The sequence below is a fragment of the Leptidea sinapis genome, chromosome 4, assembly GCF_905404315.1.
Source record: "Leptidea sinapis chromosome 4, ilLepSina1.1, whole genome shotgun sequence".
Lineage (NCBI taxonomy): Eukaryota > Metazoa > Arthropoda > Insecta > Lepidoptera > Pieridae > Leptidea > Leptidea sinapis.
The window spans coordinates 6,307,759-6,335,091 of record NC_066268.1 but is presented as its reverse complement, the minus strand read 5'-3'; the positions used below and the strand labels follow the sequence as shown (position 1 = coordinate 6,335,091).

Below are 27,333 nucleotides of genomic sequence, written 5' to 3'. Positions count from 1 at the left end.
CATAGCTTCTATCGCGGGCCTTGAGTGTGGAGACCGAATCCAGAAATTCCGTAACGAAAATAACCTTACACTTACTGACTAGATCTATATAGAAATTTCGCCACGGTCATTACAGTTGCCGTGGAACAGTGGTTATCACGTATGCTTTTTGTGCAGAAGGTCCAAGGTTCGAGCCTGGGGTTACGTCTTGATTTCTTTATTTTTTATCACGTTTTTTTTAATTTTTATTATTATGACAAGCATTTTTATTTAGTTTCACCTGTCCCGTTGTCTGTCTGTAATCAAATCTTCCAAGTAAAATTTAACTCACTTCCCGTTTGTTTTTTTTTTAAATTAATTTTATCAAAAAAAAATACTGCATAAATAAAATAAATAAATAATTATAATTGCATAAGTTGAAAAAAAATGCTATGCAATAGCTTTACCGCGGCAGTCCCCGAGTGCCACACGTCTTTTATATTATGTCAGATTTATTGTAATAAGTGAAATAATTATGATAATAGACACGATTTCTAAAAGGCAAATTTCCATACTATGCAACACTAACATAGTAAAAAGCTTTCATACTATTTTGGTTTCAGACTTTCATATTATATGTATTTAGGTATCTAATAATAGATATTATTAATATTGGTAAAAATAAATAAAATAAAAATATAATAGTGCAATATTATGCTGAATGCATTTGAAAGAGAAATTGGAATTCGATGAGCACATTAAAATTGGCGTACATTAAAAGGGAGAAGATACATCTATTTCATTGATTTTAAGTTATTTCTATGAACGATTTTTTATTTTATTTATTATATCTTAATATCTTATATCTTTGAACCTTCAATTCTTGCATAATATATATATTCTGAATCTCGGAAACGGCTCCAACGATTTTAATAAAATTTAGTATACAGGTAGATTCAATTTTAAGAAATGTATTTTTATGCGTGTTTTACAAAAACAACTACAATAACATTAGAATGCAAAGGTAAATTTCGCCACTATATACAAGACTATAACAGCTCAGATGGGACATTGGGTGATCTGAAAGAAGACCCCGGCTCGAATCCAGATGGCCTATTAGTTTTTTTTTTGTTCAAGTTTTGTACATTCTTATCAATCCGAGCAAGCTCGGTCTTCCAGTTATTAATACAATTATAATACAATTTTAGTTAATATTAAGTTCATAAATAATCATTAATAGATCACACTGTAATGTGAAATTATTGTTAAAAACCATTAACCTAAAACCGGTGCACGCGGCGTGCTCTATATAAGCCAAGTGTTATCCAATTGTTTTTATAGACTTAAAGTTACCTACAAAATTCAAAAATATCTAAATACAGAACTTTGAGTCAGATTTTGTGAAGCACTTGTACTTTCAAAGCTCAATTACTGTGACGTGGTGTATGGTCCTAGGTTACTGTATAAAACAAAATGTTCCATCCAACGAATGCAAAATGCGTGCGCCCGATTCTGCTGGAACATTCCGCTCAGGCAACACATTAGTCCATACTTAAAACAGGCCAATATACTTAATATGGAAGGTCGGAGGTGTCTGCATTTAGCAACGTTGCTTTTCGGTATCATACATACTAAAACACCTCTTTACTTGTATAATAAACTTGAATGGCTAGGGAAACGCAGTGCTAATAATATAAAAACCAGATCTGCCTCGCAGATATTAGTAATGCCCCGGCATCATTCAACAGCGTTCAGGGGCAGTTTTCGTTACAGCGCTACTAAGTGCTGGAATAATTTACCGCCACCAATTAGACTATTAAAAAATGTTCAAAATTTTAGATCGAAATATAAAAAAAACTATTTTAGAATCATTATATAATAATTATCCTTGATATGCAATGTATCTTATTAATTAACACAATTCTGTATTTTTATTATGTACATTTAATGTTCACCAATATATAGTAATATATATCTCATTTATAGTACCTAATGACACCTTTATTATATTATATACAGCTACGCACAGATTATACTATGATTTAATATTTATTATTATTACAATTATTTATTTATTTTTATTTTATTACACTATAAATTAAGAAACACGAAAAAGAATATATGTATAATATTTAGTTAATCCCTTTGATACCTACCTTCACAAATTAATAACAATGGGAAGACTAATGCAAATGTCTACTCCAAATATCACGAGGGGCTGCTGAAAACCACTGTTGTGTTGGTGTCTTCTGCACTGACCAACAATATACTGAGACAGCTCCTTTTAGCAGGGAATCACGCTCACACTGTTATTTTTATAACTTTAATTTTAATCTTTATAATAGTGTTACGGTATTTAATTTAGTATTTTAAGATTTTAATTAATATTGTAAATTGTTCTGTTTTTGTGTGAGTGTTTTTTGTATGCTAATAAAGTGTTTCTATTCTGTTCTATATGAATTATATTTCATTCAAATTTTAACCAGGTTCTTTGTATCACTGCGGCAAGATGTGTGAAGTCCCTTGTTACTAATCGCTCGGATAGTGTGAGTGAAAGTATCACATTTAAATTCTCATCTTAAGAGCAGGTGTTGCACGATTATTATAATCTTTTTACACGTTTCTTATTAGATTCACCTGTATGTATGTTTGTTTGTAAATGATTCATTTGGGCGCGATTTTGACCCACTTTAAACAGCCAGATTTCGTTCAAACTTCCTAGATTTATCGAGGATCGATGACAATACATTAATTTGATAAAATTATTCCATTTTCCAATTTGCAATATAAGTTTTTTGTTAATTTATATAATTTTTATCTATCATCTTTAAGGCAGGAATTATATGTCACTAATAAGTTAATAACGTGTCGAGTTGATTAATGACAAATAGCATAATATTTGGATTATTATGGATTTCCGCAAATAATCATAATAATAATGCCTAATTCAATAATTTTCTTATTGAAAAAAGTCTAATTAATAATTCAGGAACCAAGGTTGTGTGATTAATCCCTACTAATATTATAAATGTGAATGTAGGTTTGTTTGTTACGCTTTCACGCCTAAACCAATGAACCAATTTTGATGAAATTTAGTACATTGGTGGACAAGTGCTTGAGAAAGGACATAGGCTACCTTCATCGCGAATAAAAGGCTTGGCGCGATTAAAATAGGGGGTGGATATTTTTATGAAAATTCATCATTATCAAAGATAACACCATGAAAATTTGTGTTAAGGCACTTGATAAGAAATATATAAATATTTGTTCAAGCGTTTTTAAAATTTAGACCTGTGTGGGGATGAAAAGGGAGGATATAAGTTCTATAGTTGGTAGCTTATAATAATGTATTAACCGCAGCAGTTTGTTGTGTATTATTTGCAAAGTGAATATTATATTAAGGAAAGTGTGTGTGTACTTATGTATGCACGCAAGAAGTTATACTTTTTTGGCCTAACAAAGCAAAAATCAATAATGTAAAAATCTTGCAACGATGGCTTTGACAATTAATTATTAAATAAAGAATATGGATGTACGGGCTTGAACCCTTTGCCTATCCTAATAATTGACGAAGAAACAATAAAAAAAAATAACGAATGTCGCAAAAGTCAGAAAATTTTAAGAACCAACTTCACCCTGTTATTTTTGTATTACAATGATGCGCGCGCATCTTCAAATTTCACTCTCATCATTTTTTCATAAAGCGCCTAACTAGAATTATAACTACTGCACTCGCTCGAAGTCGCGGCTAAAAAAATTATCAATAAACCCAGATGGCTATCGAAAAGTTTTGATCGAGAAAGGATTCAAAAGAGGGTTGTACAAGAAGGTTTACCAGTGGGAGGCTCCTTTGCACAGGATGCCGGCTAGATTTTAGGTATCACAACGGCAACTATTTCTACGGTGAAACCGTTATAATGTAGTTTTAATCTGAAGGGCGCCGTAGAATTACTGGACAAATGAGACTTAACATCTTATGTCTCAAGGTGACGAACGCAATTATTGTAGTGCCGCTCGGAATTTTTGGGTTTTTCAATAATCCTGAGCGGCACTGCATTGTAATGGGCAGGGTGTATAAATTACCGTCAGCTGAACGTCCTGCTCGTCTCGTCCCTTTTTTTTATGATAAAAAGAAACTCAATCTATATTAATATTTAACAGCACGTAAGCTGGTCTTACGTGAGCGTTCCTAGCAAAAAAGTAGACCGTTATAAATTTTGGCAACATAATATTTTGTGATTTAGTTATCCGTTATATAAGCCAATAAATAATCTACTTTTCCTGTACAATATTTTGCAGTTATTTTTTTCCTGATATATTACCTGATATCTACGCCGCACAACATAATGTTTGGAAAATTAAATCTTATGATGGAATTTTCTCATAAAACTCGTGTAACGGAATGCTCTGCATGTTAGTAGCATTCATGACAGGTGACAGCACAGGGAATTGATATCTTAATATATATATATATTTCTTTTGTGCGTCTGTTGTAACTGAACTCCTCCTAAATGGCTGGACCGATTTTAATAAAACTTTCTGTGTGTCTTCAGGTGGATTCGAGAATGCTTTAGATTCACAATTGAACTACCTCCTAAACGGCTGGACTGATTTTGATGATTTTTTTGTGTGTTCCAGTGAATTTGATATCGGTGTGTGTCTTCAGGTGGATTCGAGAATAGTTTGGATTCACAATTGAACTACCTCCTAAGCGCCTGGACCGATTTTGATGACTTTTTGTGTTCTCCAGTGAATTTGAGATTGGTTTAGATTCTCAATTCCGTCCATATAATATAATTCTCCTACTCATGTGTATGTAAGTGAACTCCTCCCAACGGATGGACCTATTTTTCAAATTTAAGACGTGTGTACAGGACAACGTCTGTCGGGTCCACTAGTATATATATAATGAAAATGGTCTTTGTTTGAGGCTCTTTCACGTCTAAACCACTGAACGTATCGACATGAAACTACGACCATTCAATGCGAATTTTATCCTAGATGGTTTATGGCTACTCATTTTTTATTGTTTAATTTACTTTCATTTAAAATTCGCCCAGCGAAGCGGGCCGGAACGGGTAGTGCTTCTATATATATAAAATATTTTTGAGTTGGTACTATGTTTAACATGAAAGTAATAACCTTAGATTAAGGTTTGGTCTCCGATGCGCTCCAACTAGATACCGCACTATCGAAGAACAATAGCTTTCTATTACGGCAACTATTATCTAATAGGGGCTGCTTATGTGCGTGGCATATTCACACTCAATGGCATCTTTCAAATTTTGTAACATACGCTTCGTGTTATTTTACATTGAAATTAATAAAATAATGATGATATGTGATCCCAGTGTCTTTCTTATTTCTTGTTGTACTATTTTACATAGTTTTACTACGCAACCCGGCATTTTAGTTTCAATTATTAAAAGCAAAGTATAACAGAACATGTGGCACGTCAACGTCACACATTCACTGTTCGAGACTGGCTCGAGTACGCCCACTTGGGCGTAGTATTAGTTGCCGCACTTTGCGACCACGCTTCAATCTTTAATTTAAGGCTATAGCATACAGTACTTAAATTATTGCCTGTTCTAATAGCAATACTAAATATATTTTCTAATAGTTACAACCTACTTCAAAATGTTGCACAGAAAATTTTGTGGTCACTTATTAGCTACTGTATTTTAAAGTAGGTTTATTATGTATGTTTGTAGCTCAATGTAATGAGCGCAATTGTGATGCTGTATAGAACTTCTACTGCATCTATCACAGGGAGTGTTTCGAAGAGCTGTTTGACCTGACTCCTGCCGCCGTATTCAACCTTCGCACGACGCGCCACAAATTAGAATATCATCCCCACTATCTGGATGTGTGGCGGTCCTCAACAGTGCGGTTTTCAAGGAGCTTTCTTCCACGTATTACTTTCGAGTCGATACGACATAGGTACTGTCACAAAAAGCGCGTACACCTTCCTTAAAGGCCGGCAGCGCTCCTGTGATTGTTCTCTCTTTGCATAAAAAAAAGAACTTTTCAATCAAGAATCGATAGCAACACTGCATTTTAAGGAATTGTACTTAATTGGTTATGGCAAATTTATAGCGCCTAGGATTTTCCTGTGATACAATAGATAATAGACGCATTGTCATCTAACAACCGTTCCCAATATTCAGTCTATCTCCTACTGGAGATAAAAATCGTAACTATCGGTGACTTTGTGAGTGATAGATAGGTGAGGGTGTGTGTGTGTGAGTCAGGGTGTGATTTACGGCCATTCCCAAAATTCAGTCCGTTCATTCATATCCGGTTGTGGCCTACTTGAGATAAAAAATCGTAAATATCGTTGACTTTCCTGTCCTAATAAACTTATCGACGCTAACTCACCTTATACGTACACGCTGTCTGTCAATGGGACGATGTATAGCTTACAAGCGATAGAAGTTTGTATGTAAATTGCAATTCACGCGTCCCAACATAAGGCGATAAGAATGACTTATCGGGTATATTGGGACAACTTCATATTATTATTGAAAGCTAATTACTGACAGTAGAAGGTAATAATTTATCTGTATCGGTAGAAAGTATATTGGGAGCCGCAAGAGGTTAACTTAATGACAGTTGTCTCTTGCACCACATAATAATATAACCAAATTGTCACCGAGCAAAACAATTCCAACCCAAAACGCATATTATTCCACCTACGTACGACACGCCACAAGTTAGGTTATCATTCCCACCATCTGGATGTGTGGTGGTCCTCCACAGTGCGGTTTTCAAGGAGCTTTCTTCCACGTACTACAAAACTGTGGAATGAGCTTCCTTGTACGGTGTTTCCGGGACGATACGACATGGGTACCTTCAAAAAAAAGCGGGTACACCTTCCTTAAAGGCCGGCAACGCTCTTGTGATTCCTCTGGTGTTGCAAGAGAATGTGGGCGGCGGTGATCACTTAACGTCAGGTGACCCGTACGCTCGTTTGTCCTCCTATTCCATAAAAAAAAAATTGTAAATTTATACAGAATCAGTGGTCAACGATCTAATCACAATAAGTTCACGGTGTAACGCAACGCAAAACTCTTTTCCTACACACGTCGAGAGGAAGTAACACGCACCTTAGCACCAGGAGTTCCTAGAGGCCTAGCTGGGGCCCCCAGCTGAACACCATTGCGCCTAGGAATCTCAGGTACGTCGGCATATTATTCAGTCAAAACTGATTGCAATTTTAATAATATAATATCAACTCTTTCTACGCACACGACCATACAAAACTAAATTAAATCTAATTTATGCTATTAAACTTTGTAGCAAGCCATTCGGTTTTGGTCACGTTCAGTAAATTATTCAAAGGATCAAATACATTCAGTCCAAGGGTTATGTGTTTGTTTACGTCACGTTGCAATTTCACTAGCTGGAAATAAATTGCTTCTACTTTTCCAATAACCAATAAATAGTGATTCCGCCCACAATAAATAACTATTTAAGGCGACAGTTAGTTTCGCAACTACCCACACTTTAACGGCTTTAATACCACAAGCTTTCATTAGGAGGCTTCTTTGCATAGGTTTGGTAGGTGCAAGAGCAGCCTAGTGAAACTCTCTAAGAAAAAACCGATTCATTCGATTGTATGAAACGTGCAGTCATTGGTAGATTGACAGATGACGGCTTTAATCTTGTAAAAAAGCGGCCAAGTGCGCGTCGGACTCGCCCATGAAGAGTTCCGTAGCAGCGAATAACATAATATTAAAGTTATATAGGAAGGAAAATTGTATTAATTTATTGAAATGAAAAAGGCAAAAACTTTGTTCCAAATCATACAGTGCAAATGAGCTCTCCTCATTTATACGTATTAAAAAAAAATATACTTACTAAATCTCGTTCAAACTAATTTTCGGTGGAAGTTTGCATGGTAATGGACATCATAATATATAATTTTTTAGTTTTATGATTCTCTTATTTTAAAAGTTACACGGGCGACACACACTTTACATTTTACCACATTGGAAGTGTCTTTCGCGCAAACTATTTAGTGTAGAAAAAAATAATATTAGAAACCTCAATATCGTTTTTGAAGACCTATCCACACGTATGGGTTTGATGAAAAAAATTGTTGAGTTTCAGTTCTAGGTATAATATAAACTTTAATGTGGTTCACAGAATTCATCTACTTACAAAGTTTCAACAGTATAGTTCTTATAATTTTGGTAAAAAGTGGCTGTAACATACGGACGGACAGAAAGACAGACCTGACGAATCTATAAGAGTTCCGATGTTTGCCATTTGGCTACGGAACCCTAAAAAAACACAATTAAAGTTTTTGCCCACTTTATTTTCATGAGTGGGAAAAAAATGCGCCGTTATTCTAATTATCTAGCCGGCAAATGGCCAATGACCGTCCCACCAGTGATCTTTAACGACGCATACCATAAAAGCTACAATGTATATAATAAAGCACAATATGAATTACAGTAATCTTTATTCATTCAGTGTTCCGTACGCGTGCCAAACTACAGGCTGTGAGCTTAGTCACCGCGACAGGTCAGGAAAACAACCTATGTGTAACCCACATTGCTAACATGAAATATTGTAGAAAGTTTTATAAACAAATATTATATACAAACCTGTTTTTGGGTTACTATTATACTTCGTTAAAGTAGCAGCGCTATTTGTTTCGAACTTATATTGAGGATTGGTCTCAGCTGCGATAACTAGATACCGCACTACCTAAGAACAATAGCTTTTTTATTACGGCACTATTAGACGCTTGTGTGCGTGGCATTTTGACACTCAATAGCGTCTTTTAAATTTTGTAACAAGCGCTTCGTGTTATTTTACATTGAAATGAATAAAATACAAAGTACTGATGATATGAGATCCCAATGTCTTTCTTAAATCTTGTAGTATTATTATTACAAAGTGTAACTACGCAAGTCGGCATCTTGGTTTAAATTATTAGCAAAGTTTAACAGAACATGTGGCACGTCAACGTCACACATTGTTCGAGACTGGCTCGAGTACGCCACCTTGGGCTTACGCAGCGGAGACCAATCCTTAAACTAAGATTTCAAATTAAGACTTAGGAGCGTGATAGTGAAAATTAGTTTGAGAGGGGCCGACATGAATTAATCTCCTATGCATCGACAACTAATTGGAATAAAAAATTACGTTTAAAAAAACCGACTTGAAAAACTGAAAAGTATCATCAGTTTCTTAAGTCGTTTTTTTTTTAAACATAGTTTTTTTTACTTTTTACGTTTTAGCGTCAGTAAATAATAATAATATATCAACAACCTAAATGAAAACTCCTAAAAAATCAATACACAAAAAACAATTATATCATCCAGGTAGACAAAAATTTCAATAAAAAATGTTCATAAAATGAAAACTACTGGGCCAAACGATATAAAATTTTTATTGAACCAAATGGCATCTATTCCGCATCGAACTAAGGAAGAATTACGTAAATCGGATCATAAATCTCCGAGTAATCCGTGTACATACATAAAAAAAAATCCGATCGAATTGAGAACCTCCTACTTTTTTCGTTCAAATTCGAACTTTCAGCGGCGGTGGGGCACTCAATAGTTTTGTCTTCCCAAGATTGCTTATATTTATTTGTTTTTTTTTTTTATGAAAATATGGGACGAGACGAGCAGGACGTTCAGCTGATTGTAATTAATACGCCCTGCCCATTACAATGCAGTGCCGCTCAGGATTCTTGAAAAACCCCAAAAATTCTGAGTGGCTACAACTGCGCTCGTCACCTTGACAAATAAGATGTAAAGTCTCATTTGCCCAGTAATTTAACTAGCTACGGAGACCTTCAGACCGAAACACAGTAATCCTTACACATTACTGCTTCACGGCAGAAATAGGCGCCGTTGTGGTACCCACAATCTAGCCAACATCCTATGCAAAGAAGCCTCCCACTAATAAAAAACCGTTTAAAAATTCTGTTGTAATTAAAATGAAGGCTTATTTTGCGTTGGGTGTCAATGTTATGGTCAGGTTGTGTTTAATCATTTACATAAAGTTTCTCTCTCGCCTAGCCTTGAACTGAGAAATTATAAATTCACACCAAAATACGAGAGCGGAAATTGTTTGACAAGATCCATACGAATATAAAATTTGTGAAAGTAAGTATGTTGGCTATACGTTCAACTATATATAGTTATACAACTATATAGAGACGTCGCTTCATTGTGTCTCTTCTACCGCATTTATCACGGGGAGTGTTCCGAAGAGCTGTTTCACCTGATTCCTGCCGCCGTATTCTACCTTCACACGACACGCCACAAGTTAGGATATCATCCCCACCATCTGGATGTGTGGCGGTCCTCCACAGTGGTCCTATAAAGCTGTGGAACAAACTTCCTTGTGTTTCCGGGACGATACGTAATGGGTACCTTCAAAAAAAGCGCGTACATCTTCCTTAAAGGCCGGAAACGCTCATGTGATTCCTCTGGGGTTGCAAGAGAATGTGGGGAGGGTGATCACTTAACTCCAGGTGACCCGTACGCTCGTTTGTCCTCCTTTTCCATAAAAAAAAGTTATAATAAGAGCAAATTGCAAAATTAATGGAATTAACAATTTACCTAAAAATTATATTACATTAATTCTTCTAAAATAAAGCTACTACTAAGTAGTTCACCCAGCCGAAGTTGATCGTTAGTAAATAGTAGTTAAAAAAAAACTAAAAACACGCTTCTTGTAGAAAAGTGAACTAAAGGATTTTACTTTTTAGTTAGTATCTAGTATTATTTGCATTGTTGCATTAAAAATTCTCTATGGTATTCGAATATTTCCTAATATTAGATAAATCGGTTCAAGATAATGGTTGAAATTTTAAATTTACATCATTTCATGCCTTACCGAAGATAGATGAATATTATAATAAACATTTAACAAAAATCTTAATTTGCAAATTGAAAGATGAAATAATTCTATCAAATTTATGTAATGTCATCGCTTCTCAATAAATCTACGAAGCTTGAACGAAATCTGGCCGTTTAAAGTGGGTCAAAATCGCGCCCAAATTAGATGGTTACAAACATACAGGTGAAGCTAATAAAAATCGTGTAAAAAGAGAATTTTGCGAAGTTTATGGTTGGATTTAAAAAAAGGTTTTTGTAATTGACTCAATTCAGCAATTGACTTAAAATTAATACTCATTTTTACACTAATTCTACTAAAATAACGCTTCTATATAAAGGCATAAAGACATTTATTTTCTCAAAATTGATTCCTTTAGAATTCTTTTTGATGTCATTTCTTATACTACTAGATACTACTACCGCTTCGGAAACAAATGGCGCTCTGAGAGAGAAGAAGCGGCGCCAGAAACTCTCCCAGCATTCTTTTTTTATGCGCTCTTTTCAATAAAAATATACAACATTGTACAGTCGCTATAAAATAATCACAATCTAGTCCCAGGCTGTCCGATCATTTAGATAGTCAGCAGTGGAGTAATAGGATTTACGACAGAGCCATTTTTTTATAAAACATTTAAATTTATTTATAGATAATGCCTGAACAGTGGCTGGGACTTTATTAAAGAAGTGTATACATTTACCCTTAAAGCTATTATGTATCTTATGAAGCCTACTAGAATTAGTTACAAGCAATACCTTATTTCTAGTGTTATAATATATGCGGAACTAGTTCAACCGAGTCGAGCCGAACCGAGAGAAGTTGATCGTTAAAAATATAATTACTTTTACTTTTCAATTATGCAACCGTTGACAAGAACAGATTATTTGTATCAGCAAAATTCGTATTTATTCTGTTTACTAAACAAAAAAATATTCCAAAAATTAACCTCTAAATAAAAAAAGTGTGTGTGTAATTATATATGCACGCAAGAAGTTATACTTCTTTGGCCTAACGAAGCAAAAATCTTTAAAATGATTTATTCCTCGCGCTATTCTACATTTTTAGAAAGAACAATTTTGTGAAAATCTTGGAACGATATCTTTGACAATTAAATAACGAATACGGCTGTATGGGCTTGAACCCTTTGCCTACCCTAATAGTGGACGAAGAAACCAAAAAAAAAAACAACGAATGACGCAAACGTTAGAAAATTATTGGAGCTAACTTCACCCTGTTACATTTCTATTACAGTGATCTTAAAATTACACTCTCATCATTTTTTCATAACGCGCCTAAGAAGTATAACTTCAAAAATGTTGAGGAATATTGTATATTTTCGAGAACTCAGTCGAGAGTGACCGAACGTATTCAGTTTGAACAGTGAAAGGTGGCTATCGACGCATGATACAGGAATTCCGAAAGTGGAACCGACAGAAAAACTAATAACCAATCAACAGACATGAATTGTACATAACTGAGCGGTTTGTGTTCGATATCGGTGATCACCAATTCACCTTTGAAACCCGTCAAGTGCGAAAGCTATTTCAATGGATGTACGGAGTTAGATTCGAATTCAAATTAAAATGTATATAATTTAAAATAGGATATGAAATCACGTCTTATTGAAAGTCAAAAACTACTACCTATTCGGAAATGAATGCCTTAGACCTGAGAAGAATGGAAAGAAACTAAGCAGGTTTCTTTAATCTTAAATAAAATTTCGATAGAATCGAATTTATAATTTTAAAAGACTAGGGCAGACGCTCCATTCCCAATCTGTGATATCAGAAGGAAATTTATGTTATAGTAACATTGACCACATAAACTTCTTTTAACAAGTCTATTCATAATACATTTTTTTAACATTTTCTGGGATCTTGTAGTAAAATCATATACATCGCCCCACAAAAGACTTACTGACTCGACTTAGTCGAGTAGTAGTAGGTTTATATTATATATTTCGGATATTTCCAGATAAATACGTGAAGAATTTGATTCAGAGTATGCATGTATCTTAAAATAGAAGTACTCATAATATTTCTATTAACTTTTAATAATATGCATTTGTTACGGTTTCTCCTTATTAAGTTAACGCGGTAAGCAAACGTGCCAAATGTATTAATAAAATTATGAAGGCTAATACAAAAAGAAAAAGTAATGTAAAACAATTCGAAAGTTATGAAGAACTTTTGTTAATCTACGAAAGAACTTATCTTATAGAGACATAGTTTGGGTCAACTACTTAATAACATAAGCGGAAAATAGTTCAAGTTGTGTACAAGGTCAAATTATAGTTATCGGGGTTTGTTTTTATTTAATATAAAGGAAAGAACAATCCTGTTAGGATTTTACTAACCCGTCTGTTTTTTTTTTAAGTAAAACTTCTTTAGGCGCACTATGGTAACACAGGTAACTGGACGACAATGCAACGGAACCGGAAGTCCGTTATGGCAAGATGGCGTAACGTTTCTGTACCATCAGGTTTTTGGTTTCTTCGTCCATTATCAGGACAGGCAAAGGGTTCGAGCACATACAGCCATATTCGTTAATATTCAATAACAACGTCATATTGGTATGTGGTAATTAATAATGCATTTTCAATATCTCATTTTCAATTATTTTGTTTAATGAGTGAAAACTTTAAATAGAATATAAAATGAAAATATCAGTAAAATGAAATGGCGGAAACCCAGGAACATTTTACTTTTAATGTTTAAAAATGTATAGAAAATCTTAACAAATTATATACAAAAACCTTCCTCAAGAATCACGCTTCCATTATACCGCCCAGTACTAAATCATTATTCTTGTAATTTTTCTTCATGTCATAATTATCTAAGAGTTTATTAGCATGAGTCAGAATCCGCTGAAAAGGAAGGTATTTACATAGACGTGGTTGATGTTCCAAACTTTGCTGAGAAAAAAGAACAGATGGAAAAATAAAATACAAATAGGTATTTGTTGATACTTGATTAAAAATTATCTGAGATTGAGATAATATGAAAAGTGGGTTCATTCATTTAAAAATATACAACGTTTCCAAAAATTGCTGCAATCTCTATATGTAAATCATATTGCACCCCGTTTAAAGTTAATTAGATTTTCAGCACTGAACGAAAATCCAATCAGGTTGACAATAATTAATGTTTTATAGAGAACGATGCAGCTATTGGGGTTGTTGTCATTATGGAGAATGCTTTTATCACATGAAGCAAATGAAATCTGAAAAATGATGTGACAAAGATTGAGAAAGGAATGCTCAAATGGTTTGGACATGTGGAGCGAATGAGTGAAGAAATAATGACTTAATAAATATATATAGCAAGTGTGTGTGGGCAAGTCGGTCACGGGAGACCTCGTTCTTTGTCGAGCATTCGAACGAAACGAACATTCTTCGACCAAATTGGGGACGTATTGAAAAAAGGAATGGTCCAAAGCACCCAGAACTGGCAGCATGAATGTTAACGAGCAATAACTTAAAAAACGCTATTCCAAAACAATAGATAGTATGCACTAAAAATTATTAAAATAATTACGAGTTTAATACAATCTAATTAATTAATCTAATTCTAATTACGATTATTGTTATTTTGAGTCGGTTTCAGCCAAGGTAGGTTTATAACTACATGTATAGGTGAGATGTGCTTGTGTCGCACGCGCGACGTGAGGAGGCGAGAGGCGAGAGCGGGGTCGCGGCGGAAGGAAAACGATTCCGATATCCTATTTTGAAAAAAATATTTGTATTTGAATAGACAAATCACGTGGTATAAAAACAAAGCCTAAATACGGAGAATACTACAAACAACACCGTAAGCTGCGATATATTTATACATTGCCGCATTTACTCCAGCTATTTAAAATATTCTTGGTCACTAAGCAGCTATTCAAAATATTTATTCAGTTCAGTTTTTATTCGGACAGTGACGCGACTAAGGAGAAAAGTGTGTGGACATTGTCTTTAAGAACACTTTTGCTTCCGCTATCATATCGCGAATGATATGCCCATTTATTTGTCATTTCAAAATACAAGCAAATTATTGTGTTTTTTAAGTTTTCCGCGATCACTTTTACCTATTGATTACTTTACATCGCTACATGTACATAGCCTGATTCTTGAGGAAGGTTTTAGCATATAAGTCGGAAAAAATAAGCCATCTGTAAGCTTTAAACAAAAACGCTGCCTAAACCCATTGAGATATAACAAAATAATTTATGGTAGAATTGTTTATCTTATATAGGTCTACAGAAAAGTCCGCGATGGCATATGTAATTTTTTTTTATGGAATATGAGGACAAACGAGCGTACCTGTTGTTAAGTAATCACCGACGCCCACAATCTCTTGCAACACCAGAGGAATCACAGGAGCATTGCCGGCCTTTAAGGAAGGTGTACGCGCTTTTTTTGAAGGTAACCATGTCGTATGGTCCCGGAAACACCGGACAAGGAAGCTCATTCCACAGCTTTGTAGTACGTGGAAGAAAGCTCCTTGAAAACCGCACTGTGGAGGACCGCCACACATCCAGATGGTGAGGATGATATCCTAACTTGTAGCGTGTCGTGCGAAGGTGGAATTCGGCGGCAGGAATCAGGTTAAACAGCTCTTCGGAACACTCCCCGTGATAAATGCGGTAGAAGACACACAATGTAGCGACGTCTCTACGCAACGCCAAGTGATCCAGCCGTTCACAGAGCACTGGGTCCCCGACAATTCGAGCTGCTCTGCATTGCACGCGGTCAAATGGATCGAGCTGATACTGGGGTGCGCCAGACCAGAGATGACAGCAATACTCCATGTGTTGTGGGACCTGCGCTTTGTAGAGCGCTAGTATGTGTGCCGGCTTGAAGTATTGCCGTGCTCTATTAATGACGCCCAGTTTCAGTGTCTATCTCTTAAGGATAAAAATTAACGATTATAAAGCGGTAATGTAAAAGCTGTTAACACATTATACGATATTACACCTTATCACTTTATTACTACATATTATGAAATCATTAATTTCCGATGACTTTAGAATATAATATTACACCCGAATACTTAGGTGTATCATTTTTTTTCTATTGACAGAACAGCGTCTGTCGGGTCAGCTAGTGTTTAATAATCATCATCATCATCAGCCGGAGGACGTCCACTGCTGGACAAAGGCCTCCCCCAAAGATTTCCACGACGATCGGTCCTACGCTGCCCTCATCCACCGTATTCCGGCGATCTTGAACAGATCGGTTCATCTTGTGGGGGGTCTACCAACACTGCGTCTTCCTGTACATGGTCGCCATTCGAGGACTTTACTGCCCCAACGGCCATCTGTCCGTGGAACTATGTGCCCTGCCCACTGCCACCTCAGTTTCGCAATCATTTCGACTATGTCAGTGACTTAGTTCTCATACGGATCTCCTCTTTTCTGATTCGATCTCTTTAATAATATAAAGTTATAATTTATGTATCAATGAGTCAATGCGAAAACTATTGGCAAAATTCGGTCACTGGAACAGTTCTCGCCTATATCCAATCAGGTTAAAACTAGAAACAAGTTACTACTTCAAGTTTGTAGCGTCATTGCTATAAATTGCTTTGGCTTCGTTCGTCGTTTCTTGTTAGCTTAGTATGATGTAAAGTTTAATGCAATTTATATTTGTGCCAATAATGCAAATTAAATTTTATGAATCGTCAATCAATTTTGGCACAATTATAAAGGTACTCAACCTTTAATAGGTACTGGACAAATAATTTATTACTATTCAAATTTGTTTTTGGGGCCTACTAGTGAACAAGGGCCGATTCGGTTCTGGCACTCGCCGGCTGCTGCCGCGGCACGCTACGTTCGGCTTGTTCGCTGCGGTCAACAGTCAAAATTTGTTTTTGGACCTACTAGTGGACAAAGGCTGTCGCACAATAACGCATAGCTTAAAAATAATGACTATACAATAAATACCAGAAACAGACAGAGACATACAGAATGGAGTAACACTCGCGCCAATAAAAAAATAGTACATACTTACTTTTTTTTGTTATCTTTATGCGTTTTTTGCTTAAACTATATAATTAAAAAAATACGGTAAGTGTAAGACTGTTATTGGCAAAAGCCTATCATTATAAGTAATTTCTGTAATCTGTAACCTTTAAAATAAAAAGTGTTACTTTGGAATTTAATTCTCCTTTCTCGTAAAATAATTCAACTCATACAAGTGGCATTTAGAAAATATGAGCAGAATTCCATGTTAAGGATTCTTGGCGGAAAGCGCAGACCGAGTAAAAGTTCATTGGAACCGGTATGAAGTAGGTCACTTGTCGTGAGGTCACTCGGAAGACATTGATTTTGCAAAGTGCTTATCATCTGACGCCAGACTTATTGCTCATATTTATAACGCGTGTAAGGGAGAAAACGGATGGTGTTTTTATATGGGGCAGTTATTATGTTTAATGTTCCCGATTCTGGCAAACATAAGATCGCTTCTTCGTATTTTTTCATTTCATCGATGGAGGAGAAGATTTCTTTTGAATATCGTAACACATTGTAAATTTTCTGGGATCATGTTGTAAAATCGTATACATTGCCTAATAAAAGATTTACTGACTCGATTTAACCGAGTAGCATTCATATCAAGTTTATGTTTGTTTCTGGTGTTAACATTATGAGTAATACAGTTTCTAGCAGATGTTTTACCCGTGGGAGGCTCCTTTGCACATGATGCCGACTAGATTATGGGTACCACGACGGTGCCTATTTCTGCATTTATTGTGTTTCAGTCAGAAGGGCGCCGTAGCTAGTGAAATTACTGGATGAGACTTAACATTTTATATCTTAAGGTGATGAGCGCAATTGTAGTGCCACTCAGAATTTATGGGTTTTTCGAGAATCCTGAGCGGCACTGCATTGTAATGGGCAGGATCATAAAAAATGTGCACAGGTGCAATAATAACCGAAATACAGTACACATTCCTGCTTCACTGCAGAAAAAGGCGCTATTGTGGTACCCATAATCTAGCCGGTATCCTGTGCAAGGGTATCCTCCCACTGGTAAAGTCTCTCTGAGGTCGGTCCCTCATGTTTGAGGATCGTGACCAGCATTATTGTTCCATCTAGAACAGATGAACTGCCTCCACAGGATTCTGTCTTGAGTGTCTCTTACTACCGTGAAAAATTTCAATGATGTTGCTAGGAGAGTAAGAGACGAATTGGCGACTAGTTTCAATGGTATTTCTGAGCGAATTAATAACAGGAACAGTCTTTGTATCAATGCCAATTAATAGAATGTAGTAACTTATTATGCATTTTCTGTTTCTCTCAAATAATTTTTTGAAGTGAAAACATCTTTAGCGGTGTTGAGCACTTTTCTTGGGGTGGGTATAAAATGTTAAATTCGCGTCAGGACACGTGTCCTGATCGAAAATTCTTAAGACAGTCGTTGAAATTATGGATGAAAGATTTATACTTCTAACTAATAATAGTTCGGATATTTAAACAACAACAATGATCATGCGGTAATTGGTTGAATTATTGTGATTGCGAAGCCGAAACACCGCGAGGTCGAGGGATCGAATCTCAGTAGATGAAAATTGATTTTTCTGATAGATAAACTTTTTAATGTAAAATAATTATTTATTAACGAAAACGGCTGTATAGGCTTGAACCCTCTGCCTGTCCTAATAGTGGACGAAGAAACGAAAAAATAAAGAATGTCGCAAACGTCAGAAAATTTTTGAAACCAACTTCACCCTATTATTTTGTGTTACAGTGAAGTGCGCGCATCTTAAAAATTCACTCTCATCATTCGTAAAGAAGTATAACTTCAAAAAATATTGAACACAGATGAAACCACGGTGCAGAGCTAGCAAATATATATAACTTTAAACATCCACAAATTTATTGTAACAGTAATTGGTATAATTATTTCCAAATCTAAGTTTAATTAAAGTAACATGTGCTTAAATAAATTAAAATGAAAGATCTACTTCAAATTCTGCGACAGGCTTACGACCTTTCCAACCCTAGTAAGTAATTACTTAAATACTTAATATTACAACGGGATTATCTTAATTAGATTACTAGAAGAAAATGAAGGCTAGATTTTCGCATTCTGTATGTAAATTTTATATTTTTTTATTAATTTCTTTGCATTGTCTTAGTCTAAGCGTTAAGTTAGGTGAGTCATAGGACTGCCGTATTTTAAAATGATTGTTCGCGCTTTTGCGAAAGTAACTTTAGAAAATATAGGGGCAACTTTACATTGTAGTAGGAGGCTCCTCTGCATAGGATACCGGTTTGATTGCCACAACAATGCCTTTTTCTGTCGTGAAGCAGTAATGTGTATGCATTATTGTGTTTCGGTGTGAAGGGTGCCGTAGCTAGTGAAATTACTGGGAAAATGTGACTTAACATCTCATGTCTCAAGGTGAGAAGCACAAATATAGTGCCGCTCAGAATTTTTGGGTTTTTCAAGAATCCTGAGCAGCACTGCATTGTAATGGGCAGGGCGTATCAATTATCTTATTTACCCTTATTTTCATAAAAAATTGCGATCTTTGGCGGAAGCCTTTGTTGAGCAGTGGAAGTCTTCCGGTTGATGATGATGATGTTGATATATAAGTAATATTTGAAAATATAACATGCTACACGACTCTATGTAGGCCAAATAAAGTTGCACGCTGTCAAATTGTAACAATTACTAATAGAATAGCTGATAGTGGGGTGCATAGACCATAGATGAATACTCCAATAAGATGCCGAATATCCAGTCTGCACCCTTACTGTGTTATTAATAAACGCGAATTAAAGTTATTCCAAATTTAAAACTTTTTGTTCTTATCGTTGCTTTGTCACAACAGAATTACATGACAGAGAGAAATAATTTTATACTTGGAGTAACTTTACATTGAGTTTATTAATAAGACAGAGTATTAGAATTTTGCACAACCAATTTAAAAAAAATATGAAATCTAATTGATTTCAACTTTTTAATTTTCAGGATTGTCAGCAAGAATGTAAACAATGATTGAATCATTCATACGTATAAAATAAAGTGTTATTTTGACAGTAAACAAAATAATATAGTTAATTTGAGAACTTTATTGAGGCCAATTGTAGGATTAAAACGCGTGTAGATTTTGCGTAAAACTTTCATTTTTATTGGTAATTTAGCTAACCTAACGTTTCCAGATCTCTCGAAAATGTAACACGCGTTTTAATATTTTAAAAAGTGTTTCATTTAAATGTGTAACACTCGCGTAATCAAAGAAAATACTTATCTAAATTAGGTGAAACAAATAGTGTTTCTCTATTTTTAATTTAGTCTTGAAAAAACATGATATAGCATCTAAGCTTAAAGTTGCTGAGATAGATTTTGTTTCAAAGTTTATCGTAAAAGTGTCAAAGTGTCGGAAAACATTTGTAATAGAAAGATACAGCGAAGGCTGTTGGCTTGATGCCAGAAAAATACCTCACATAGAAAGCTTTAGAGATTAATAAAAATGTTCCGGATATTTTTAAGTCTTCATTTTAAGTATTCATATTTTCAGTTATTCAACTATTCTTTTACATATCACATGGCTTGGTTAACAGTAGCAATGAAACTATTTAATTTTCAAAGATAAAATTTTCATTTAAATTCATTGTAATTAAATCAAACTATCTGAGCTCGAATCCTTTATCGCATGTCTACACAACCTATTCATTATTGTGTTTCGGTCTGAAGGGCGCCGTAGCTAGTGAAATTACTGGGCAAATGAGACTGAACATCTTAAGTACTAACTTTTTGTAAGTACTAACTGTGTTGTGGCCTGGCCCTAATAGGTAAAGAAAAATTGTCTAACGGTTATTGGTTTAAATCTTGGAAATCAACGCAAAGTTGTTCCATGCCATCCTTTTTCTTACCTAGGTATAATAAAAAAGGCATAAAGGCATTTATTTTGTAAAAGTGAATTCCTTTAGAATACGAAACGGCGCAAGAGAATCTACATACGCTCTCCAAGCATTCTTCTTCTGCGCTTTTTTTAACAAAATGTAAAATATTGTAAAATCTCGTGCCAGAGTTTGGCGAGTCAACATCTCCTGAGGATGCCTCGTGTAGAGGAGAAACACGTGTCGAATTGTTTAAAGACAAATATTGTAGAAATTAACACTTAAGAACACAAAACATTTGGATAAAAAATATATGTAGGTACGTAGAAAACGTTTTGAAATAGATTTTCATACATTTTCTTGAATAGACCTCAAGACTGGTTGGTCGAACCGGATAAAAGGGAATAGACCCCAAGACTGCTGAATGACGTGAATTTAAAAAATTGAAATTAAAAAACACCAAAATTTCAATAGAGAAGACGGTCTAAAATTATCCATAACCTATAAATTAATATCCAAAACTACACATACCAAAAAAGAAAAGGACACTGTCAGTAAATTTTGCCAAACCCATCTGTAAATTAATAATTATTGTAATACATTTGCTGTAAATACCACCTCCGAGGCAACAAATGACGCTAAACTTATATATATTATACTAAATATTTTTGACTTATTTCATCTGCAGTCCCTCTGAAAATGAGGTCTGGAATGTTCTTGAAACGTCAGGTTTACTAAAATATTGTTGTTTTATTTAAATGTGTTACACTCGCGTTAATCAAAGAAAATACCATTTATTATATATATATACTAGCTGACTCAACAGACGTTGTTCTGCAGATAATAAAAAAAATACTGTTTTATAAGAATTCGCCAATAATATTTCAAAACATCAAGAATTATTTCGTAAAAAATGCTCCCTGCTGTTATAATGAAATTGTTTCACAGCGGAACTGTCAAACCGTGCGTCACTAAATCCTCCCATAGAAAATATGTCCATACAAAAAAAATATTGAAAATAAAAATAATTATGGGTCCCAAATCGAAATAAAATCTATCCTATCTCTCAAGTTGGACAAAACTGTACTCCATGAAGTAATCCCCATTTAAATCCGTTCATTAGTTTAGGAGTCCATCGCGGACAAACAACGTGTCACGTAATTTATATATATATTTAGATATATGTATGTATATAGGTATGTACATAGGGTATGTACATAGGGTGATAGAAAACAATGACATAGTGGCACACTAAAAATGTGTACGTAATCGTGCACGCTTTAGCGGACGTCCGAAGAAAGTGGCTAAGTGAGCAAACATGACATTGATAGCTTTAAGATAACGTTTGACATTACGTTTGTGGTCTTAAGACTAAATCTTTTGTTATCATTGTATTTAAATTGGAGAAAAGTTTCTTCGCATTTTATAGGAAAAATTAATCTTTCTTTACACGCTTTTAATTAGATTTACCTGTATATATGTTTATTTCAAACCAACTCATTTGGGCGCGATTTTGACCCACTTAAAACGGCCAGATTTAGTTCAAACTTCGTAGATTTATCGAGGACCGATGACAATACATTAATTTGATTGAATTATTCAATTTGGAAAATAAGTTTTTTGTTAATTTATATAATTTTCATCTATAGTCTATAAGGCAGGAATTGATGTTAATTTAAAATTTAAACCATTATCTTTAACCGATTTATCTAATATTAGGAAATTTTCGAATACCAAAGAGAAATATTATAATAATAGTGTAAGACGCTTTTATAAAAAACTCAACTTGAAAAGAAGGAAATATTTATAGATGAGCTGGGAGTTTCTTATCAGTTCTTCTCTACATGTCAAATCCCCTTTACGAACTGATGCAGTTTCATGACGTTTACCAAGTGTTTTTGCAATATGTTATGTTATTGTCACTCTTTATTATAAAATATCCGGACGACCGAGCCTTACTCGGATTTTAGAAAGTACAAACCTTGAACAATAAAAAACTAATAGGACATCTGGATTCGAACCCGGGTCTTCTGCTTTCCGGATCACCCAATGTCCTATCTGAGCTACTAATGTTATTGAAGCTATTTCTCATTAAAACAGGGATAAAACTACATTTTTTATAATTGAAACCTAGCCAGATCGATTTCTCGCCCCAGAAACTACCTGTTTACTAAATTTCATTAAAATCGTTGGAGCCGTTTCCGAAATTCAGATTATATATTTCTATATATACAAGAATTGCACGTTTAAATAAAGAAGATGTATATATTTCTATCGCTTAGATATATCGCGAAGATATATAGCTTCTATCTACTAATTTTTGGACTTAACCGCAACTTGTATTTTTGGCGGTCCTATTTTGATGTTTATCTGCACTCTCTAAAGAATCCTGAGGAGGCCGAAACTGATTGAAATCTGAAGGTATAAGGGCAAAGTTATAAGTCGGCTGTATTAACAGATCCCAACTGAACTATATGGATTTTTGCTTTTTTTATGGAATTGAAGACAAACGAACGAAAGGGTTGATAAAGTGATACTGCCGCCTACATTCTCTTGCAACACCAGAGGAATCATAGGAGCGTGGCTGGCCTTTAAGGAAGGTTGTACACCAAGAAATACAAGTTTTTATTTGAGTACTATTATTTGAGAAAATACTTTTTCCTCGACCTATTGTATTGTGGTCAACTTTTCTCTTATTCAAGTATATTCGTTATTGCAGGAATGTAATCAATAAATTCCGCCGGGACGACGATCCATCTTTCCCTAATGTAAAAGTCGTACGAAGTAAACATCCGCCTCGGCGGTATTTTATAAATGATTCAATGGAGGGTCGGATCACCTGTTGTAGACTGATATAAAAACATGCTGTGTTTTACTTGATGGCAAATCACTTAGCCCCCCCCCCCTTTCCATTATGTCACTAGCGACATCTAAATGAAAGTTTGAGGCTTGAGGAAATAAAAGGGATCAAAATCCTCCGCGTCTGTCTGTCTGTGTGTTCGCAACAAACTCAAGAACTACTGCACCGTTTTTCATGCTGTTGTCATCAATGGATTGCGTGGTTCTCGGGGTAGGTTTTAGTGTATAATTTGTTAAATTTATGTATATATTTTTGTATGCATCAACGATTTTTGTTGGAGGAATTTTTGTGTCGGAAAAAAAATAAGCCGTCTGGGAACTTTAAACAAAAGCGCTGTCTAAACCCTTTAATATATAACAACATAATGTATTGTGGAATTGTGTATCTTATATCGTTCTACAGAGAAGTCCGTGATGGCATATGTCTATCTCTTAAGGATAGCATACTATATCCAGTTTAATAATAAAAGGATAATATGCAGGTATTTCAACAAGGATTAACATACAATTAAACAGAAATATAGAAATTAAAATTATATAAGACAAGTTTGGAATTGAAGTTTATATCATGTCCTATTCCAGTTCCGGTTCCCGTTTACGCTCCAGTTTCCAACATATTATATAAATCTTATTTCGGTTTAGTTACAGCTCATCGACGTGAATTTCAATTTTTCAGAAATCCCGCGGTAACCGTTACCGGGAATTTTTCTAGGATAAAATGTCCTATGTCCTTTCCCAAGCTCTAGTCTATTACTGTACCAAATATCATCAAATCGGTTCAGTGGCTCCGGCGTAAAAGCGTAAAAAACAAACTTACATTCACATTTATAATATTAGTAGGGATTAAGGGAAGCTTACTACGAAAATTTTGTGTTCTGTTGTTAAATGACTCCAAAACTTATTTACACTCGACAACTGCATTTACATAGGGAAATTTGTCTCATGCATAATTAAAACTTCCTTTTACCAGGAAAGAATCATTGATTTAAAGTAACAAGTTTCAGTACAACGAAATTTATAAGACAAATATAAACAATAACAACTTACCATAAACAATAGATATCCATCATAAACAAAAACATCCATAAACACAATTGTAAAACACACACAGAACAAAACAAAACACAACACGATAGTACTCTTGCGCAGACTTGTTGCCACTGTCGAGTGTCGAGGCCACGGAATTTCACTCCAACACACAAGTCACAACTTTTACTCTGTCTTCAAATTCATTATGCCATTACCATATCTTTAAAATAAATAACAATTTATTATGCTTTATACGCTCTGTTAAATTTTTGGAAAATAGCCTTTGTGCTACTTTTTGCTTATATGGTCAACTATGTCATTTGTTTTTTTGAAAAATGTTTTCTTTAAAATTTTTTTGATGTAAATTATTAATGTGCTACCATTTCACAGATATGGCGCAATAAATCTGATACTATGCTTATTTCGCTCTTTTTAGATTTACGGCCGTTTTCAATAACCTTAGTTTAAGTTACTAAGTAAAGTAAGTTAAACTAAGGATAGATAGGTTATTAAAAGCGGTGACAGCAATGTATCCGTAACTAGAGATACGTTATTGAAATCCACCGTTACATACTTATGTCCCAATTATTTGTTCGCTATAATTCTTGAAAATTAATAACTTCTTACTAAAAGAGTCGTAAACCGTTTTTAGTTTGCGGTATACAATCAAATCAAGGGTCTGATGTAAATATAGGCGTGCCACAGGGCTCGATCCTTGGCCCATTTCTCTTTTTATCTTCCATTTATCGCAGTGAAACTCGCGGATATAGTGTTATTTGCTGATGACACGTCACTTTTATTCAAAATAAAACAAAGAGATAAAATAGTGGATAGCAAAATACTTAATATTGTTTATGGTTAAATAAGTTAATTCTCATTAAGAAAGTAATAACCCTCCCTCTGGTATTAATTACACAAATTTTAATTTGAAAACAACTTTTTTTTTATAAATGATGCGGAAGTCGAACTCGCGACCTCTCGCGTGCCTTGCGAGCGATCTTCCACTGAGCCAATCGTTTGAGTGACGAATCGTTGATAAATCTTGTATGTCTTGTTCAACTCTCAAGTTGTGGCTTCATCTACAGGATCTACTATACAGTAACTGCCAACCCCAAATAGTTGCATATCAGGAAATTGAGTTTTTAAAATAACAAATTGTTTAGATTTGAAAGGGCAACATCTCAAGTCAATTCAAAATTTAAGGTCGCGGGTTCGAGTTCCGCATCGTTCATAAATTTTGTTTACAAATTAAATTTGTGTATCTGCGTTTAATTCTGCAATTCGACTGTTTTCTTGGCATTACCATAGATAGTAAATTACAGTGGGTCACATATATCAGTAACTTTGCAAACAGACTGAGTTCTGCAGCTTTTGCCGTTAATAAGATTTTGTCAGTTGGTCTATTTTGTGTACTTCCATAGCACTACGTCATACGGTTCGCTTTGTGGGGAATAGCTACGGATGTTTATAGTATTTTTGTGCTCCAAAAGGGTTATTAGAACAATTTACAATATACGCTGATACGACCAGCCCATTCCAATGCAGTGCCGATCAGGATTCTTGAAAAACCCCAAAAATTCTAAGCGGCACTACAACTGCGCTCGTCACCTTGAGACGAAAGATGTTAAGTCTCATTTACCCAGTAATTTCACTAGTTACGGCGCCCTTCAGACCGAAACACAGTTATGCTTACACATTACTGCTTCACGGCAGAAATGGGCGCCGTTGTGATACCCATAATCTAGCCGGCATCCTGTGTAAACGAGCCTCCCACTGGTAAACCTTTAAGCTTCTAAGAATTCGAGCGGCGGTGATGACTTAACACCAGGTGACCCGTACGCTCGTTTGTCCTCCTTTTCCATAAAAAATGCCATCCTAAAACTGTGCTATCGCGCCACGATCGACAAACAGCACTCGACGCTATGAGATTTCTAAGGGCCTGTTTGTACAATGTACAAGTAGGGAAATGTCCATAGACAAGTAAATTAATGGCCTCATAAAAGTTCCGGGTAACACTGACTGCGTTTCACAATCACTTTACCGCTATGTTTTACAAGATGACTAACACACGTGTCGGTTTGGCAACCAATGGTTTTGTTTGAAATTCAAATTCAAATATTTCTATTCAAAACTAGCTGACCCAGCAAACGCTGTTTTTCCATATAAAGTAATAAGAAGAAAAAAACAATATTTAAAATTGTTGGGGTATATGAGAAATAGATGACGACTTAAGATTAAAACTTAACATTTATCCATCTACATAAAAATAATCTGATAGATAGTAGTAATTAATAGTAGATAACTGTAGTTAATCTACCAACTATAGTTAGCTAAGGCTTCAAAATGGCATACGGCTGTTTTCAATATCCTATCTATCCTTAGTTTAACTTACTAGAAGTAGACAAATCTATCCTTTACAAGTAAGCGGTTACTTACATTTCAATAACCTATCGACAGATAGCATTGGACTATAACTAATAATACAACTATATTGGACATAACTATGTATAGATAAGATCTTGTCATTAAACGGTGATAGCAATATATCCGTAACTAGAGATACGTTATTGAAAATCGCCGTTATAAAATAGGCAGCCTCACTTCTGAGAAGAACCAAATTCAGGGAGCATTTTTTTTATAAAAAATATGGATTACAATGTAATATCGTGCAATAAACATTAATTGTTAATGAGCCTGAGGGTGTTAGTTTATGCTATAGTAATCTTCCCACACAAATGTGTTTTAACAATTCTTTTAAAATTTCGTAACACATTTGTTTTGTAC

General features: G+C 34.8%; 1 protein-coding gene across 1 annotated transcript in view; it reads right to left on the bottom strand.

Moving 5' to 3' along the window:
- Nucleotides 1-24,676, bottom strand: part of LOC126979744 (uncharacterized) — an 84,116-nt gene extending 59,440 nt beyond the window's left edge. The window contains exon 1 of the mRNA XM_050829253.1: nt 24,568-24,676. The gene's annotated coding sequence lies outside the window, so the exon portion shown is untranslated. The remainder of the gene's footprint in view (nt 1-24,567) is intronic.
- Between the last annotated feature and the right edge of the window lie 2,657 nt (nt 24,677-27,333).